We start from the raw sequence: 20371 nt of genomic DNA, 5'->3' as shown, positions 1-20371 counted from the left end.
GATACCACAATACAAGATGCTTTCAAAACCCCTTTTCTTCTGGGGTTTTTTGTTGGTTTTTTTTTTTTTTTTTTTAATTAGTGCCTGGAAACTGCACAGTATATTGCTTCTATAAGAACCACAAGCATTTTCTAAAATAATCGGCAGCATAGTTGGCTTTAACATCTTCACTTATCAGCATGCACACCTGCACACCCACAGGATAGTGGCATCTTACATGACAATAGTCAGTGTATAGAAACTCGAGAGTGGAAGGGATCTCCTGGACCACTGGCTTCAGCTGCCTACAGCTGCAGCTGACCATGCACATGGTTCCAGATGTTTATCAAGCTCCATCTTCATAACTAAGTTATTTGCCTCCAAGACAGAGATGTTCCTGAATTTTTGCTCTCCGACACACAGAAATCTTCTAATTTTCAGACTGAAGGTATTCACGAGTGCACACCATTGTTCCTCATGCCATCATCGTCATTGCTGAAATCTCTCTGCTCCTCCCTCTGCTATTTACAGAGACAAGGCATATCCACTCTCAGCCTTGGGACAAACCAAATAACTTTAGAATATGTTGACATTGTTAATGATAAATCTTTTTGCACTATTCATGGCAAATCTTCAAAAACTAGCACATATCTTTCAACATAAAGTTATCTCATCAAGATATCAGATTAGCTTGGCATAGTCTTCGTTTGGGAAAGAGGTTGCATTTTTTGTTTTTCTTTTACTGCAATAGCTTTTTTTCTTTATTCTAATGCTCTGCAAACCGCTCAAGTCAGACTAATGGACACGAAGTTGCCTTTTCTGTCTCATAGATACAGGTATTACACTAAAGGATTATCTTTAGATAATCTCATGAGTTCACAAAGACAATGTTAATGAAATTCATATAAGTTCTCTATCCATTAAATTTTCTTGTTTCTTATTTTTAGGTTGTTTGTGGGGTTTTTTGTTTGGTTTTTGGTTGGTTGTTTGGTTTTTTTAAATTATAATACATGTAATGAAAAAGTCAGCAAAGAAGCTAGTCCAATACGGGAGAAAAACATTGAAAATTTAATTTTTTAGCCTTCAGCTTTGCACTAAGTTAAATTATAGAATAAAGACCTTTCAATTACAAGAACAAATTGTGTCACTGACTTTTCTGTAAAGAAAAACAAAATCCAGATTTTTTTCTTGAGAATCGGCAAATACCACTGAATGAAAATCTACAGGAGTCTCAGAGTACTACTGCAGTACAGGTATTAGTCAACTGCTTTAATAAGTTGACTGTCTTAGAAGATTCAATTCACTTGCAAGCCTCAATGATTACATGTTCTTCGGCTTCTAAAACTGTAGTGGTCTTAGCAGATCGTAAAAGAAAAGGCATTTTTTTTTCCATAATTGAAAACCCCTTAAGTAGACTCATGGATTTAATTTAAAGGATGTGGCAAAATGAACATTCAATGGAGAAAGCTTCAGCTGAAAACAATCTATTTGTGAATGTTATAAGCAATAAAAAAAAAAAAAAAAAAAAAATTGGACTGGAAGTTAGACTCTAACCGTAATTCTAGCAGCCATGCATCCACCCAGATTTGCTGAGAAATTTTCAGAGTAGCACTGCAAGTACCCTTGATCTGTGTATGCTTACTACTACATCGCGTATCATGTGTATGAGTATCACGTGAGACTTATCATGGGTCGGTCATCTGAGCTTTTGACTGTGGGTGCTGCTTTCTAGTAAAACCGCAGGCAGAAATCCCGTTACAATTATGCCGGCGCTTAACCTCATTTCAGTTCTTTCGTATTTATGTTTTGCTGTCTTTCCAGAGCTGTGCATCTATTACGAGACCTCCTGTATTTGGGCTAAGTTTCAGTATTCCTTCCAATTTTTTATAAATCACAAGCCGTGGCTGCCTGGTATCCAAATTAACTTTTTGTCGTAAGCAGCCTCCACCACTTCCATCAAACATAAGCACTTTCCTACTTCTGCCACCTATATGTCTGTAAATGATTTCTTCTCTCAATTCATGGATTCTTCTGTTTTTCCCTAAAATTTCCTTAATATACAACTGTGTGCATTTTACCTTCCTGCCAGTATCTGCTTTCTGAGACTACCAGCCACAGTCCTTGCACTTTCCTTTATTCTGGTGTCCCTTCTTGATATTATAGTCTTATACATAAAAATAGACAAACATAAACACCAAGATGCACATACACCTAAGTATTTGCATTGGTTTCCAGTGTAACTACATTATCTATCTTTACCATTTTCTTCATGCTTTCCTGCTCATGGTTAGTTCCACTTGGTTCTCTGTCCCCTAACTCTTCAGTGAGTGCTCAGATTTATGCAGAAAGTTATTCAATAGTCCTGTGAAACTTAAACAGTAAACTCTTCAGGGTATGAACTATTTGCTTCTCTTACGTTTGTCTTTATTTGTTTTTGTAGAGTGCTAGGCATGCCTAAGTTTGAAATGCTAAGTATAAGGGCCAATGCCATTAACTCCTCAAACCCCAAAGTCACATGCCAGTTTGATTTTCAGGCTGTATATTCTGCATAAGGTATGTTTCCCACAGTCCAGGGAATGTGTTGGATCCAGGGACTGGATTCATGCCTCTCTCTTAATTTAAACATAGTGAGATGTCAAACGTCTGGAGGAATATGGCATTTTGTAGGCATAAATTGTTACCTTAACCTGCTTGAGAGATGCCAAACAACAGCAATGTTTTGAACTTTTGTCATCTTCATTGCTGTGGAGACATGGTGTCCAAGCTCGCATTCCCCACACACCCAAAACTCCCACTGGCTCCTGGTACTTCTGCATAGACTTGATGAGAATCTGCAGAGAAAAACTGCTTTTGGAAAACCATCTTGGGCACTGATTTTGTCACCAGCAGAATCACACAGGTTCTGCTGAATGTTTACAGTAATTCCTTTTAGTGAACATTCAGTAGTTCACTACACAGAAACATTTTATATTGCTGATACCATATTATCTCCAGGCAATTTAAAAAAAAAAAAAAGTCACAACAGCAGAATATCTACAGTAACATGTTATACGTATTATTAATCCATGAAGATATCCTGTAGGATTAAACTACTGTCCAGTATCTTAAACATTAATTTCTTTTAGTAAATCAAACTTTATTTCTAATTCCTTTTCCCAGAGCACCTACACATACCCCCAAAAAAGAGGACTAAGCATAACTGCAAGAAAAAATAAAGATTGACCAACCAAATAGACAGAGACCAGAGATTACTTATGAGCTGTGCACAAGGAAGATTCTTCTTCCTATTTTGGAGGTATACTCCATAACAATGTTGAGTCTCTACCTTGAAGTACTCACATTTATTCAGGCCTCCCTGCCCTGGCAGCACTTTATGTGCCTGCCGTTTGGACGCTACAGCCCTCGCCCTGTAAGCTAACGTGAGATTTGACGCTCATTTAGGAAGAGCTCTCAGAAGGAGCTGTTGAAGAGTCTGGCATGCCAGGGCCTCCCCGCCAAACCCAGCTCTGTGGTAGTACTGGCATCTCTTGACCCCATCAGTTGCAGACTGAGACACCCTTCCTTGCGTTACATCCCTGGACTCTTCCACCGCCGCAGTTTTCTTCTGTTCTGACCTACTTTGCACAAACGTTCATTCATTCATTCATCACTGACAAAACTACAAATCACATTTTCCTTGCTTTCTTGCCCCTCTCTCCTCAGTCCCTTCCTCACTTGCACATCATCCCTTTCTCTTTTTTATTGTTATGCTTTTTCACTTATAAATAGATGTCTTTTTGTATCTGACCTTTGGTTTGCAAAGCCTTCTCCGCCCTATGGCTCAGGAGAGGCCATTTCGGTCTTTCTGGTTTTGCAGTTCTCCCAAGAATGTAATTTCCTTGGGAAAAGGAAAAAGAAAGAGAAAAAAAAAAAGAAAGAAAATCTTCCCCTTCATATCAAAATCTATTCATCCACTTCTAATTTTAGTTTCCCTTAGCGAACTCTACCCTGTAATTAAAACATTGGCAGATGAGAATATTATAGAGCTTTCCAGTTCAAGTGAACATTATTGTTAAACGTGATAATTTTGTGTCTGACAGTCTAGTAAACTGACTGACTGACTGAAAACATGTAGGACCATCCAGATTAAGGCTCACAGGGACCACTTTACACTGCATCGTTCAGGCAGAATCCATTTCCGCAGGTAGTATGTGCAACAGGACCAAAACCAATGAACAGCTGATAGAGGCCAACATACCAGGACCAATGCTGACATCTACCAGCAGATGATTTAATTTCTTTCTCACAGGGACGCTGTACACTTTCTTGGAAACCCTTCATTCACTGCACTGAATGTCAAGTAACAGGACCATTGCAAAATCAAGCCACCAGAATTTTTTCCTTCCCATGACCTAAGTATCCATCTTCCACAGACCTCCCAGTTTCCCTAATCTGGGAACAAGGATTCAAATTAATACGTGCCATGCTCAACAAAACAAATGCCAGTGTCCATGGGCATAGTCATACATGCATTTTTGCTAGTAGCTCCACTTGCATGAGACCTCCTATGAGCACTCATTCCTACCCTCGCCCACCTTCCATTTCACTAGCCATTCCTTCCATCCCCAACCCCATTTCTATCTCAACCCTTAATACAGCTGCACCAGCAAAACTAAGGTAGCGGTGAGCAGCATTATAGAGGTAGGAACAAACGCCTGGGGAAGGGCAGCGCCTCTTAAACGGGGTTTATGCCAGATCAGATAGTTTCAAAAAGGAACTATCCCATGACATAGAAACAATCTGACAGAACTAAAAAGGGATTTTGCCTTTATTACATCAGCAAAATGCAAGGGTGCAAATTCTAGTTAGCTTTCTACCCACCTGTTTTAGAGATTAGCCTGACAAATGAAATCATACAGCAGATATTTCTGTCAAGTAGAATGAAGTGGGCAAGCTCAGGAATAAGAATAAACTTCAAAGAGCAGAGCCCAAGTGGGCATTAATAGTTTTATAAGTCCCTAGAAAATCAGCAAGGATGGGTCAAGGAACACCCACACCATGGCACATGCTAGCTACTTACTTCTTCCTTTCATCTACCTTACAATGCAGAATCTTCTCTAGTTTTAGCTGGGTGCATCATCTTTCATCTTTAAGTTTTCTCTCATAATCAATACAAATCAGAATCTCTCACAAGGCACATCAGGCCTTGGGCAAGGTGGAGGGAGAAATCATTCATGTATCTTCATGCAGCATTGCCTGGAGATAGGAATGTAGGGCTGTGCTATCTTCTAAGAGAAAGAAGGAAATTGTAAGACACGGGCTGCTTTTTGTTTGGATTTGTGCAGATGGGTGATTCTGTGCTTACTTTGTATGCAGGGTAAACATATTTTTAGATAAAGAAGTAAAACAGGCTTATTTAAATAGAAAACAGGGTTGTGTTTTTAAGTTTTTTGCAAACCAGGTATCCTACTTTTCAAAAAACTCTAGCTCTACACTCCTAGACCCCTCGCTTGCATTAACATTTTACTGACGCAACATCCTGGAGTAAAACATGAATAGAAGTATTTAAATTGTGCTGTTTCAGTTTTAATCTGATTTCTCTGTTACCACCTTAATAGCTCTTCCTTGGGGGATTCTGTTGTCACCAGGCTCCTATAGGAGTTTGCTGGTAAATTTGCTTGACTTCCCCATCCCTGTACAGATGGTGTGTTGTCCTGCTCATTTCGGTGTTAGCTATCCAAAGGGGACGGTGGGTTAGTTGATGATGGACGTACCTTTCAACCTTCAAATAATTATTTCACTTAAAAGGTTGCAGGATCAGCCTGCTTAAAGGCTCCTGAGTAATTAAAATAGAAACGTTTTGCCTTTGGTGGGCAAATCAGGGCTATGACTGAGAGACATCCAGTTATTTCGTGTGTCTGTAGTGATCCACAGAGCAGAACCTCAGTAGAAGCACCCAGAAGGAAAACAGGCTCTTTGCCCTAAGAGTGTCTTTCCCCTGCTCTCATCCGCATGCATTGCAGCATGCCAGGAGGAGGCCTGCTCCCTCACTCATTCCTCCTGCCTGCATGACCCGCCTGCCCTGGGAGCCTTCGGTGCCTTTTACAAACTCATTTCTCATGCCTAGGAATAAAGGGTTAGCCTCCCAGATTCCAGCAGTAATAACGCATTGGCCAGGTTTTGAAATCCAGCATCTCTTTTGCATATTCCCTCCTCCTGAGAACTAGTTCACTATCTTAATCCCAAGAGATTTTAATGCGTAAATTGCATGTCAGAGGAGAACATTACGCACCCAGCCAATGTGCACAGAAAGCAGGGTGAATCCACTAACTGATACATTGCTGCTTGACATGAACTCGTTGCTGCTTGCCAGCATAGGAATATTTACAGTGAAGGTATTCAAGGTTATCTTGCACAGCAAAGAGACATTCCACACGTGCATGCATGATTGCTCCTTGAACTACAGCTAACTTTACAGAAAGCTGAGTTAGTATTGGCCAAACTAAAATAAAATATTCCAGAGACTAAAATTACTGTGCAGGAGAGCTACAGAAGCTGTCCAAGTGGTTAATTAACAGTGCAAGCAACGGTGGACAAAATGTTAGCGGTGGAGAACAGCTTAGGCATCCAGTTAGAGACATGCATTTCATCGTTCTCCGTTATTTCAAAAGCAGACATTTATAGCACCAGCCTACTGCACATGGGTCTCCTTTTTTTGCCCTGAAGGATCTTCCCCAGCTCATCTAGATGGTCCTTGCCTTACTTCAAGGTTAAATCTAAATTAAGTTCAGATGTGTGTGTGGATATTCTTGCCAGTCATATTGCTCTAATTGGTTATAGAAAAATAAAAGTGAGGCTGCATAAATAGAAGTGTACAAACCATATTAAACTGAATGGGAGCTTCTGTTCAGGTTGATCTAAACACAGTAGTTACATGGCAATAATGCATATTAAAATAGGTAGGACAGATTGCAAGTAAATCTCAGTTTTCAAGTTATGTACATGAGTTCATATCTCATATCTTACTGCCTAGGATTAACATCATTACAGTTCACAATCCTTTCCTCAAGAGCTGAATTTCCAACTATTAATGTCATTCAGATGTTCTGAATTGCTGCTAGATAGAGGTCCAACAGTATTAATTTTACGTCTTGGCACATAAATGTTTTCAGGCAGTGACAGCTCTTCATGTAAAATGTCATTCATGTTTGACAACTAAGTGGAAGACAACAATCCCTGTGCAGGGGTATCCATCCCATCAGCCAGTCTTGAATCCCATAAATTTTGTGGGCACTAAATTAATTTGCTAGATTAGTAACATGTGAAACCTGTTCAATACTTGCAATATTCTAGCTTTTTTATTTCCTGAGAAATATATTTTTCTTATCGTTCTTATTCTCTACAGCAGTGTCTGGTCAATCTTTTTCAATGTTCAGATCTGTTCAAAGCTATCCAGTGGAGCTACAGATCCCTGTTTAGTAAATTTGAACTTGCACTTCTGTTAGTTATATTTTGGAAATTCCTTAGAAGTAGCCAGCAGACAATGGCTTGAAAAGCATCTATCACTCTTAGCCTGTTTTCAGAACCCTTTTCCCTTTTTCCCTATCCACAACGGGGTTTTAAAGGCAGCCTACTAATGGGCCCACATACAGCATAAAATAACATCCTAACCGTCCTTAACCTAAAATAAACCCCACACTTCAGCCCTCAAATGAAAAGACTGATATTTCCAGTGGTCATTAAAAGGGTCAGTCTATGAGCAGAAGTGAATTCCACCTAATGGACACTCGCTGTTTTCACTCAACTTTTTCATCCCACAAAGTTCTTCCCTTCTCCTTTTCCCTTTCACACAGAATGCTAGTCCTTCCTACTCATCTCTTGGAGAGCCTTGTGCATAAAGCAGAGACCCATGCCATGGGCAAATGAGAGGGAATTTCAGATTAGGGAAACACACATGATTAAGGGGCTAGAGAGACTGCCTTACTGTACAAAGAGAGGTTTTATAAGATAAATACAACGCACTTGTCTGACTAAGCGTGGGTTAAATTACGAAAAAGCAATGATCATCATTTTTCCTGTAAGTGTTTGAAGGGTATAAACATGAAGAAAGGCTATGAACTTTAGTTGTTTACTTTCTTGCATAAGAAATAATATCTTTGGTCATGCGTGATTACAGCCAGTGAGGAAGGACTCCTATTTCTGGCCCAACAAAACTTTTACCAGTTACCCAAGTAGATGTGTGCAAACGATGAATTCATGTCAGCCTATAGCCCAGTCTAGCATGGTAGCAGCTCTTGGGCAGCTGCCTGTGAAGACTAGAGAGGTACCAATTACTTTTCTGGGTATGTGCATGAAATTTCAGGTGGAGCCAACCAGGATAAGAAACACTGCCAGGGAAGGCAGAGTAGTCAGGCTGTATTGTTCTGGGTGCATTCAGTAACTCAAACCATGCATTGAAATGTAGTTTATCTCCAACCAGCCTGACTTTGTCAAAGGAAATAAGCCTGTTTGGCTTTTAATATTAACATAAATTATAATCTATTTCAGCACAGTGGCATCTCAGCACAGGAAGGTATTCAGTGAACACATGGTTATTTGCCTGCAGTCTGTCTTCCCTGTATTTCCTCCACAGTAGTCTCCACTCTCTCCACACAAGCAAGTACTATACAACTACATTACTCACTAAATAACATGACAGCTAGTTTTCCTCACACATGATATAAACAGTGAGTCTTCAGGGGGGCAATATACAAGATGAGGATGCTGACTTTGAGTCAGAAAATTGATTCCACACATGACAGGACAGCATGAGAGAGAAGAGAGATTTTTGTGGAGCGCCTCGGTCTAGCACCTGCTAATTACCTTAGGAAAACTCAGATCAAAGGAAAGCAGCAACATTATTTGTACAGGTGAGTCAGTTCCAGGCATACCTTCTCCCTGCATCTGAAGTGCAGAAAGCAAATGAGAAACGCTATTCAGAAGAGATCAATGCGAGGTGGGATGGTGCTCAAAGACAAAATGTGAACTACTGAGCAAAACTCAATCCATGTGGTCACTTGAACTAGGCAAAATTAACAGATTACTCTTTAACCAGGATTGAAATTACTGACAATTGTTTATGTCTAGCTGCAAAGCATTTCAGAGGTTTCAGCACATTTTGTAATGGTCATTTCTTTAGGCTTCTTAAAGCTAGAACCATCTCCTAGAGAGAAAAGCAGTAGCACCACTGCCCAAAGCAATTAAGACAAGACTGGACAAGATTTGCTGTCAAAGGCAGCACAGCCTTAGCAGTGGGGAGCAGACATAGGAGATCTTTCCATAACTAATTTCTGTGCTTTATCGGAAAGAGATTTCCTTTGGTTTTGCTACATTCTTTTTAAGTTCATGCTCCTTTGTTGCTGTGTCTGATGTAAATTCAGAGATCATTACATGTCTATTTACACACAATTCTGTGCATTACAGTCCTGTCTGTGCTTTATGGTCCTGTTTCACAATACTAGTTTTTAAAGAATTTCAAAGCATTACAGACTCAACTGAATCCACCAGATGACATCTCATAGGCACAGTCATAGAAATAGAAAAAGGAAGAGCAGAACTTCATATCTGAAGTGCAGTTCCACTCCATGCAAACTGCACCATCTTAATTTCAGCAACATTCAGTTTTATTAAAAGAATCTCATTTTAATGCACAATTTACTTATTCTCCTTGCAGCAACAAGTGCAGAAAAGTGTGTTAGTACCTGTTTCATATCCCTTCCTCTCTGACAACAGACCATTAGACAGCTCACTAGACTGGAAGAATACCTTAGCTGTGCTTGACTGAATACCTGTTTTCTTCTCCTTCAGATTCCTCTTTGAAATGTGTTTTTCTCAGTAACAGTTTATTCATAAGTTTTGCACACCCTGTACAGGTCCATTGTCTCCCGGTTTTTTGCTTGTCTGTATTGTACTGCACTTCCTTCATGGCAGTGTTTGGAAAAGAGAAAGAGCGAGCCCAGTCAGCCCTGACCTGAAAAGTTCATGATCTAATTCAGAGCATTACTGGGATGGGAAGTGCTGCATGCTCAGAGCAGAAGAGGCCACACTTCATGTGGAGAGGGAGGCAGGACTACCATTGCTTAGATACAGGGCAAACCTCTGCAACAAGGTGGCCCAGGGACAGACATGAGCAGGACCAAGCAGGGGCCAAAACATCTCACGGGTGGCCACAGGCCTCTCAGAAGAGCAGCTAGAGTCTTTCTGGATGAGTCCCTATCCCAGACAGAGCAGTAGTCACAACATAGTTCATTAAAATGGATCAGCTGGGGACCTAAGGTCTGGATCCAGTTTGCAGGATTGATTCATTTTTGACATCCTTGCCTTTTCTTCAAGGTCTCACCACCTCTTAGCAGCTCTCCTCCTTTAGAGGAGATCAGTCCTTGCCCTCATGGGAGGAAATAGCTCATGGTGTATGTCTCAATGAATTGAAAAAGCACCCCAAACTTCTAGCCCACAGGCTCTTGAACATCTGACCTGAATAGATGGAGAGCTCAGGTTTCACTGAGCAAGCCCCCCAGCTGTGTGATCATCTCCCCTGGGCACAATCCCATTCAACAGAAAAATTAATTCCAAAATGATTCACAACGAAGTGTTTCATTCATTCTGAGCAAAGAGTTTTCACAACTTTTTTTCCCATGGGGAAAGGGAGAAGAGATATTTCATCTTTCCACCCCAGTTCAGGGTGGAAACAAGTACTGAAACATTTCCCCAGAAATTGAAGGTTTGGGTTTTTTGTTTTTCTGGTTTTTCTCAGCTTGATTTCTCTATTTGTAGGTGAGAAAGAAGGTGAGAAGAGGGCAGAAGACAGATATGGTGATGGAAGCTGGAAAAGAACTGCAAAGGATTGTGTTAGCACTGTGCATCCAGTCTGAACTATGGAAACTGCCATAGCTCTTACAGACTGAAACACTGTAGATGTTCACAATGCATGCACTTACACAAGCAGATGAAACCTCTTGCTTGATTTTTCTTTCCTTTTTTTTCCTATCAGCATCAGAAACATGAGTTTTGCCCCTTGCTAGAGGCCTGAACTCCTATTCTGGTGTATGATTCAGAAGAAGTTCTTTTTTGTCGCTGGCCCCATTACCTAATGTTTTGCAGCCCTGCCCAATAAAGATTTATTCATCGCATATGTTCCTGGTTGTGACCTTATGTTCAGCCGCAGTTGGACTGCTTTGCACTCCAAGGCTCTTGCCTCGGCGTTCCAAACCCGGGAACTGCTGCGCCTGGGAAGACCAGCCTGCAGAGCCTCGCTGGACAGTAAATCAGGCCTTGAAGGCCCAACCCTTTAAATCAAGCAGTCAGCCTCATCTGTTTTGTTATTGCACTAATACTGTCCTGAGGAAAATCACAAATAAGAGTCCAATATATTTCAACTATGTTATTTAACTGAATCATGTTTTGCTTAGGTTCGGTTTCAGTATTACATTGCTTAACTTTTCTTTGAATACACTTTCTCTCTCTATGCGATGTTTATGATGAATGTCTCTGAGACAACTTTTGTACTGAAAATAGGAACCCACTGTGAGGGTTTACATGACTGAAGTGGGCACTGTGCTCAGCTCACCAGCCCCGCGGTGCGCACTTGTTTCCCATATAAGTTTTCTGCAGTTAAATCTTATCCTTCCACAAACTATGTGCAGCTGTGCAGTTCAGAAAATGTGACTCAAAAGTTTTCTTTCGGAGTATTACCCTCCTTCCCTTTCCCTTGCTGGCCAGAAGTTCATGGGGATCATCCCCACACTTCTCTTAATCCCTTCAGTATTCAGTCTCTCAGTCCAGCTGAGCCCCACTGCATTTCCCTCCTGGTGAAACCCCACGGCAATTCTTGTGCTGAGAACTGCAGCAGTGCTACTTTCTCTGCTCAGGGAAACCCTCTGAATAACACAGGAGAGGCTCAGTGCATCCCACCACAGAGCTATAAAAATTTACTGGTGGTACATCTTAGAAAAGGTGGTGTTTCGGTATCATGAAAACAGTTCAGAGATATGCACCTTCTAACAGTTATTTGACAATGATCAGAAGATCTTTGAGATTAATTACAGCTAACTTCTCCTACTTACTGTGCTGAAAGTGAAGCTCAAACTATGCCAGATTAATGGCCCTTTGCTACTTATGAGGTTCTTTATGGCTAATTTGTCACCATCCATCAAGCTTTGCTCATGCATTTACTCAACAAAATGAACAGGGCTTTAACCAGGGAAGGTGAGATATTTAGTTAATAAAAAATAATGAAGGATATTTCTGAGACACTCTGATGAACTCAGTACTTGAACCTTTCAGCTTGCATTTACCCAGGGGAACATTTGATGAGATCTTCCAATTTTCTTCAGTCATTTCACTCAGTGTATTGTTTTTTCCATATGTTTCTCTGCCTGCAATAAGAACTAAGACACCAAGCACATAAGGAAAATAAGCTGTCAGTATTACAGCAGTGGTTTTGATGGGGGGTGGGGGGTAATAAAAAAGTTATTTTATCTGTGTTGAATTCACTGTGGACTTTTCAAGGGACCCATCTTTTGCTCTTGGCTTAAGTAGAAGAAAGTTGTGGTTGATGTGCTGCTGGTATCTGAAAAGTACTTTTCATTGATTTGAGAGGGAACACATGTGAAACTGGATTCATGTGTGTTTCTTCAAGAAGCAAAAGTTCACCATAATATCAAGCCTCTCCTTCAGCTCTTCTCTGTGAGAGAGAGATCAGCTGCATTTGACCTAAAAACCTCAGATCTAATTTTGAATAACTACAGAAAAACAGTTTTTAACAGGATTGCATTTCACTGTTTCAGACAAGTGTGAATTCCTTTCCCTTTGCGTGGATTTCTCTAAACAGGGAAATCCAATTCCCTTTGGATTCTTCCCCTCTGAGTGAGGATGAGACTGAGTCATCTTCCATTTTTTTGTCTTTGATGACGAATATTACTCTCAACTTCCAAACAATGTCAGCAATGAAAACAGGGCAACTGGAGCTTGGTTCGGTTATACTTACACCCTTCCAAAATACTACATAGAAAATATGCATATGCTTAATTTTAAACACCTGAATAACTCCACTGACTTTAGCTGGGATGTTTCTAACATTAAAATTTGCTGGATTAAGACCATCATACTTACTAAGCTGTGCCCCATTTGCAATAGTAATTTGTCATTGGTACAGCTGTGGCATTCCTGGCAGTGAAATAGGCTTAACGATCTGTTAGCTTAAACATACTCTTCTGGAAGCACCGTGACATTCATGATTTAACACGACCACTTATGTTGCGGGTGCCACCTACATCCAGGTGTGTAGGTCTTTGGACAGGCCACACTTCGTGGTCCCCCTGCAGAGAGCACTGCTATGTTGTCAGACTTGCCTTTGAAAACTGCTAATTCCATTTGTGCACCTGTGAGCGCAAAATGCAAGGTGTACGATGGAAACCGTTCGCAAGCACAGCCCACTCTGCAGCAAGAAACAGATCTAGTCTGGAATTTTGTCTTCTTTCTTCAGTGATTCAAGTATGGTTTAAGCTGAAGCAGTGACAAAAGCAGAATGTTGGAACTTCAGCTATCCAAATTAAAGAGAAATAATTCTGTAGCAGACTACAAAAAGCCACACACAGAAAATATGAATATTAATGTATTGCAGTTTCAGTTGCCAGAGTCTTTTCTCCTTGCTGTCTTTTGCTCTGCTCACTAATGAAATAGGCATTCTGTTGAGCCAGGCTCTTCTCACAACAGACAGGATGAAATGGTTTCCTTGGTTAGACAGCTCACCCTTGAGGTATGCTCAAAGAATATCCTTTTTTGCACATCTATACTGCAGCTTCCAATTAGGGAGGCAATATAAGCAGCAAGAAGCAGCGGGGGTGAGAACAAGATTTTCTTTCTCTCCAGACAGAAAATTCCAAGCTGAAAAAAAGTTAGGATTCAGCAACTCAAACAGTTTCTTTGCTTTTATTGTGCTTTTATTCATGTGAGAGAATTCACATACATGTGCATGGCTGACTCCTTTCCTGGAGGCTATTGCAACTGCAGCTTTCAGAACCCAAACTGTTCAGAGATCTGGAAATGTTTGTCTGATCCTCTGCAGTAACACTTTTATGGAGAAAAGCTCTTTTCTCCCCAAAATATTCTCATTTGCAAATGCAACACAGCCTTTTCTCCATCAGAGAGTAGTTTTCCACTAAATTCGGTTTGGGCAAAATTACTAAACAAATCCTGCTGTTATTTCTACTTGCTACTGAGTGTTGATCTTTTGTAGTCATTCCTAATGCAATACGAGATGAGAAAAAATAATTTCTTTTTAAAATAGGGGACAACACAAATACACTGCACAAGATTATTTCCAAGTTGCTGCTCATCATCAAAGTCTGAGATGGCCTGACAGTGATGAGACAACACCAAGCAAGGAACAACTTGGGTTAGATATCCAGGAAAGCTCTATCTCAGCTGGGATTCTAAACAATGCCTCTAAGCAAATCTTTGGGAAAATCACCAGTAACACTTCTACACCCCTAGCTCCTGACTTTTTTTTGTGAATATAAAACTGACTTATTTTCAGGCTTGACAGGATACTAGTCTGTGTTCATGCTTGCAATAGATTGCAATACTTTAATAACATGCCTATTGTTTACTTGGAAGCAGAGAAGCTAAGTAGCACCTAGCTCAATCCAGCATGAAAGCTGAAGCACGTTTGTGTTAAGTTTGAGCTCTTCATACCACCTTTGCAGTTTCTAAGTTTTTCTTTAACTTTTGGCTTTGTAGCCTCAAAGTAACTTCAGTCAAAATATCTGAGCATTATCAGGTTTCAGGTCAAAAGTATGTCAAAAGTAGAGTTTTACATGATTTCTACCCAACAGTAAATCCCTCCCTGCATCTGATATTCAGCCTAAGCTCACTTGAAAAGTTTTAGGTTTTGTGGCAAACATTTCTCACAGCTCTAGGTTGAAAAAAGCTGGAATGTCATCATCCTCTCAGCAGGTTTCATCCAAATCCCAGCTAATTTGATAGGCGTCTTCATGACTATGAGGAGAAGTGGATCAAGGCAAAGATTTTGCTGGTGTGCAGGGTCAGATTCTCAAACAGTATGCACAGGACAGTTCGAGACAGAACAATAAAACAAGATAGCAATGGCCTTTTTTTTTTCACTTACTAGTTTGAAGTAGCAAATATTGAGGGCAAAGTTCCTGGGAAACGCCTTATGAAACCATTTCTTCTTTTAGGCTCATTACTACAACAAACACTATTTTAGAGTCACAGCAACAAACATTTTCTGCAGACTGTTTAAAATAGGTAATTTTTCACCCTCAGAGACAGTCAATTCCAAAACAAGGATGACACCCCCAGGTAGACGCTGCTCACCTCTGGGTCTGTATTCTGGTATAATCTGGAAAGACAGCAGCACACAGCTTGCCTCACCAGTGCATCACTACACTTTTCTAACACCCCAAGCACACAAGCTATCTGTTGAGTAGCCAGCTATGAGGGACACAGGCAAGGATATTTCTGGAGTGTCCTGCTTCAAATCACAAGGGTGTAATCCGCAAAGAGATTTAGACACCTGAGTCTCAACACCGCAGTTCAGCTGCTACCTCTCTTCAAGCATGCCCAAAGTCCCTTCTTTCCTCTGTTTATCCCAAGAAAGTCCCCTGGGCAACCACATTTCTGCAGATAGATGCCACAGAGCCTCCTTTTTCCCAGCGACACAGAGCACTGCCGTAGGAGAGTTCTGCACCAGAAGGATCTGAGAGGATAGACGCACTGTCCTCTAGCATCAAACACATAGCCCAGCCAACAAAAGCCCTGTGCTGACAAGAGAAGATTTTTGTCAGAGGTGTGGTACGACCATGCGCAACCTATGTCTGTGCAAGGGGGCTCTGGTGGGTCCATTATATGAATGCAGCTGTAAAGGCAGTAGCTTTGGATGGCAGGTAGGGCCCAAACCTCAGGAATGAGATGTTCCATCCCACTGCCAAACTGCCAAACCGCCAAACCGTTACTCAGAAGGCAGGTTGCCTGCTCCAGGCTCAGGCAGCAGTTTGCAGTGTTGGTGTCAGCCTTGGATGCTTGGAGAGGTCCTTTTAGGATATACTTGTTCCCTGGACATAAACTGCCTCACACATAGGAATGTACCTCTTCAGTTTTGTCTCTCATTGCCATGAACAAGGAGCAAAGAAATTATTTTACACCACCTTTCATGAAAAGGAAATAAGTTAATTTCCTTTCCTTTTCCTTGCCTTTATTTCTTTGCCTTTTCCTTCATAACCACTATCCAAAGACCATGAAAATAAACATAGCTAAATATTAAAAGTTATTTTCCCCCATTTGAAAATTTGAATTACTCTCTGTAGTGAAAAACTTTTTGCAACACTGCTTTTAATTTATCATGCAGAGTAGATTAAAAAATCTGAAGAAATTACATTGAAAACATTGCTAACCAGAAAAAACATCTTTGCAACAGTCATTATTTAAATTATTTCAAACATAACACTTCATACTGCAAGTTCCCTGACATCCTACCTTATGTTTGATCACTGGAGGCAAAGATTCTCCTTCAAGGAAGAGGCCATTGAAGGTTTCCCATCACTCAAAGTGTCTTACAAGAAGAATGATAGACCTGATAGGCAGGCAAGTGGTCTGCAAAGCTGCATTCAGTTGACAATTTCCTGATCCTTATAGGCTTAACAAACAATACAGCCTGTTACACCAGTTGAAAATGAGGCCCTGTGGGTCAGTTCTGCAAAACCACAAACATACATACCATCAAATAGAAAGGATTACTAACCTCTATTCAAACAGGGCTCGCTTGGCAGGTTGTGTTACGCAACTTTTCCAAAAGCATGTTAGATATTGGCAGACACTGAGAAATATCATCCAAGTCCTTTTCTCTCTCTCACACACTTTTTCTTCTTTCTTTAATAGTCAGTCAATTTGGTGTTCTGGAGAGAAAAAAAATGTTCCATGAAGAAATCACTTTGAAGCTTAATTTTTCACTGCCAAAGTACTTGGGACACTCGTTTTTTCCAGTCTTTCGCTAACTCTTGTTATCACTACTGCTGACTCATCTCCTGATGCCGAGGGAAAAACAGTTTTATGGGAACATGAAGAGGTCACAACTGAATTATTTTGGCTGTTATAAATGGCTCTGCAACTCATTCTCTGCACTGCTATGAAACAGATTTTCATAATTTCTGGATCAAAGCTAGTACTCCAGGGCAGAAGGATGCCCAGAGTGGTGGAGAAGCATGTAGCCTTACCTCTCGGGCAGAAGGAGCACTTCTCACCCAGCTATGGTGAACATTGCTCTCCTGCATACTGCCAAAGCAGTACTCCATAGCAATCCCATTCAGCTTTCCCTGGTGGGAAAAAAAATATCTCTAACCTGCCCTGTAAGTGCTTATGACGTGCAGTAAATCAGGACTGTTACCTCAAGACTCTTCTGGAGAACATAAAAGTTCTGCTCTTTTCTTCTCTACATCCAAAACTTGCACAGGGATTTTGTTTGCATAGAAACAAATAAACCATTGAATTATTTCTCCCTCCTTCACAAAATCCCATGTGCTCTCTGCACATATATGCACATAAATATATTTGAAAGCAAGTAATTGCAATAAATCACTATTTCAGTGAATTTCACCTGCAATTGCTGTCTGCAAATCTTTGACAGAGAAGTTATTAAATAAACAGTTTTAGCAAAAGTTACTTGTAAACTCCTTTAACAAAAAATGCTTGGATGTTATGCTGTTTGTGAATAGTTCACTGTACATATTAATAACAGCACTATGTGTAACTGCATGCCATTAATCAATCAGATGGGTTTGTGTCTGTTCCCTTTTCAGAGGCAGAACATTATGTGATGAGAATATAAACAGACTATGTGGCTGAACATAGCATTGACCTGTAGTGAATCTTTAAGCCTTTCTGCTTTTCTCAAGATTTTTCAAGATTATTAATCAAATGAGTGTGTGTGCTCATGTTAAGGTGCCAGAGATGGGTCAGGAAGAGACATAAAACTGAAAAATCACTTCTGACTTTCAAGAACCACTCCTGGATATTTTCCTTACCATGAGCTGCACTGTACAAGCCATGAGGCATGTGTGAGCTAGTAGGCTGTTTAGCCTGGTGAGATCTGGTGAAATTAAATACCTTACAGCCTCCACACTAAAATGAGTCTCAAATTATTTTTAAGCAAAGTGACATAGTCTCAGCAGGAGAGGGTAAGCTTGCTCCCATCCTGAAATAGGTTTGCCTTGCAGTTCTCACCCTCATCAGACAAAATATCCCACAAGCAGACTGAGCAATGCATTCACTGGACTGCAGCATTAATGGGGCGCAGTGCCAGCCTGAGGACAAAGGCCATTGCTGCTGCAAGTTGTGCATGAGACCATCCTGGAGCAGGTGTGCCCTTTTCCCATCACCTACTGCATTAACACCTTCAAGGAAGGCAGACAGAGGAAGGCTGCTCATGTTTGGCATCCTCTTAGGTTTTAGGCATGGGATGGTTGCTACATGATTACCTTTACCACAAAGAAGGTAGTTCTGGACAGAGAAGAAGTCAAACTTTGGTGCTTAGGAAGTAAAAGACTAGGATGCCAACACATTTGAAGCATGTCCAGCACTAGGCTGCAGCTGAGAGAAGGTCTTGAGGATTGTGGTGTCAGAAGTAAGAACCTACATCTCTCCTAAGTCCTATTCCAGGTGCCCTCTTCCTCGAATCAAATTCTTGGTGCCTTTTGTTCCATCTCAGTCAGTTACTTGGAATTGTCACTGAAATTTGGAATATTTTTCATTAAGATCTGCTGTGGGAAGGTTGGAATAAGCATAATGAAAAAAAAGCAAGAATAAATCTTCCCAGGACATGTTCAACTGAGGGCTGATGGCTCAAATTACTGTTGGCATCAGCTGCTTCTGAGCATTTCCAGTCCTGGCATTCATGAGAGTAGTGATAAAATATGGCCAACGTCAGTCAATCCCTATCTCAACAGTGGACTTCCCAGTTGAATAAACATACTTCTAAGCACTGCAGTTTGATTTTCTTTTTAAGCACGTAGCTTCTTTATCCCTTCACATAGAACTGACTTTCATAGGAAATTTAAGATAAATAGAAGAGAAAGTTCAGTATAGACATGTGGTGTTCATCAATGAGAACTTCCAAATCAGCAGGAGTTTTCCGTCACGGAGCTGGAAACCATCACCATACCATCATCATCTGCTCATTTGGATCCCACCAGCTACCATGGCTGAAAGCCATTAGCCCCCTTCTCTGTGAGTTTGACCAATGACACTTTCAGGACTTTAGTCTCCAGAGGGTGATAAAATGGGGAAAAAAAATAACCTATCATGACAGGTACTTGCTTATTTGTATTCTCAGGCATGGGTCTTGAGCCAGTTACTCCTTCAATTGCTATTAAAATGCCAGGTCACCATAGCAATCACAGTAGAAAAGTTTGCTTGCTGTGACACTAAGGATTGCTCTTGGCCATGCATCATACAGAAGCACAGGACACGCTTATCTCCTCTCATCAGATGGGTACACATGTGGCCACTTAAAATTTCCAGTGATGAGCAGTCTCTTCCTTTAAGCTTGGATGGCTTGTTTTGAATCAAGTCAGGATAAGCACTAGGTAGCATCTCCACATGAGATCACTGTGTCTCTTCTGTCTAGTCTGTAGGAAGTATGAAAAAAAAAAAAAAAAAGGGTGCTGCTTCTCACAGGTAACATCACACAGAATTTTCAAATGCCCTAGAAAGAATTAAAAGCATCACTGGCTCATAGCTTTTTCTAACAAAAAGCAGTAAGTGTCCTTCTGATATATTTATCTATTCCTGTAGGTTTCTTCTGAAATATTTTCCTTTTTTGCCCTGATGTTTCCATTTAATTTGCTTGTTCTTTCTTTTTTTCATGACTGTATTAGCTTCTGTCAGTTTTCAATTAGCTGCTTTCAGTGTTCATACTCCTGAAAAGTTGTAACTATTTTGTTTCTCCCATTACATTTCCTTCCTGGTTTGCACATTGCATGTATTTACACTAGTCCAGTTGAGGCTGTTGCAGTCCTCCATGTGATGTAGTCTGAAGCTAGGATATCTCATAGGCTACTACACAAAGGGAAGACATACTATAGAAGGCAATTTCTTTTGTCAGCATGAGAGATGCTTTCCATAGCCCTGTCGGATGAAACAGGTCTGGATGTGACTGGTGAAATCCTGGCTCTGTCAGGAGAACATTTGTCACAGAGCTACAATTTCTCCATTTTTATCTCATCTCACCACAGCTCTGCCTTGAATCTTATAGAATGAACTCATCCATTCTCCAAAACATCACACTTTCTAATGTCATTTCAGGGCATGATGAACCCCTTGTTGTTGGAGGCCATAAAATAACCTCTCTTCCTGCATACAC

The sequence above is a fragment of the Aquila chrysaetos genome, chromosome 2 (genome assembly GCF_900496995.4).
Source record: "Aquila chrysaetos chrysaetos chromosome 2, bAquChr1.4, whole genome shotgun sequence".
NCBI lineage: Eukaryota > Metazoa > Chordata > Aves > Accipitriformes > Accipitridae > Aquila > Aquila chrysaetos.
This window is presented reverse-complemented; position numbering follows the sequence as displayed.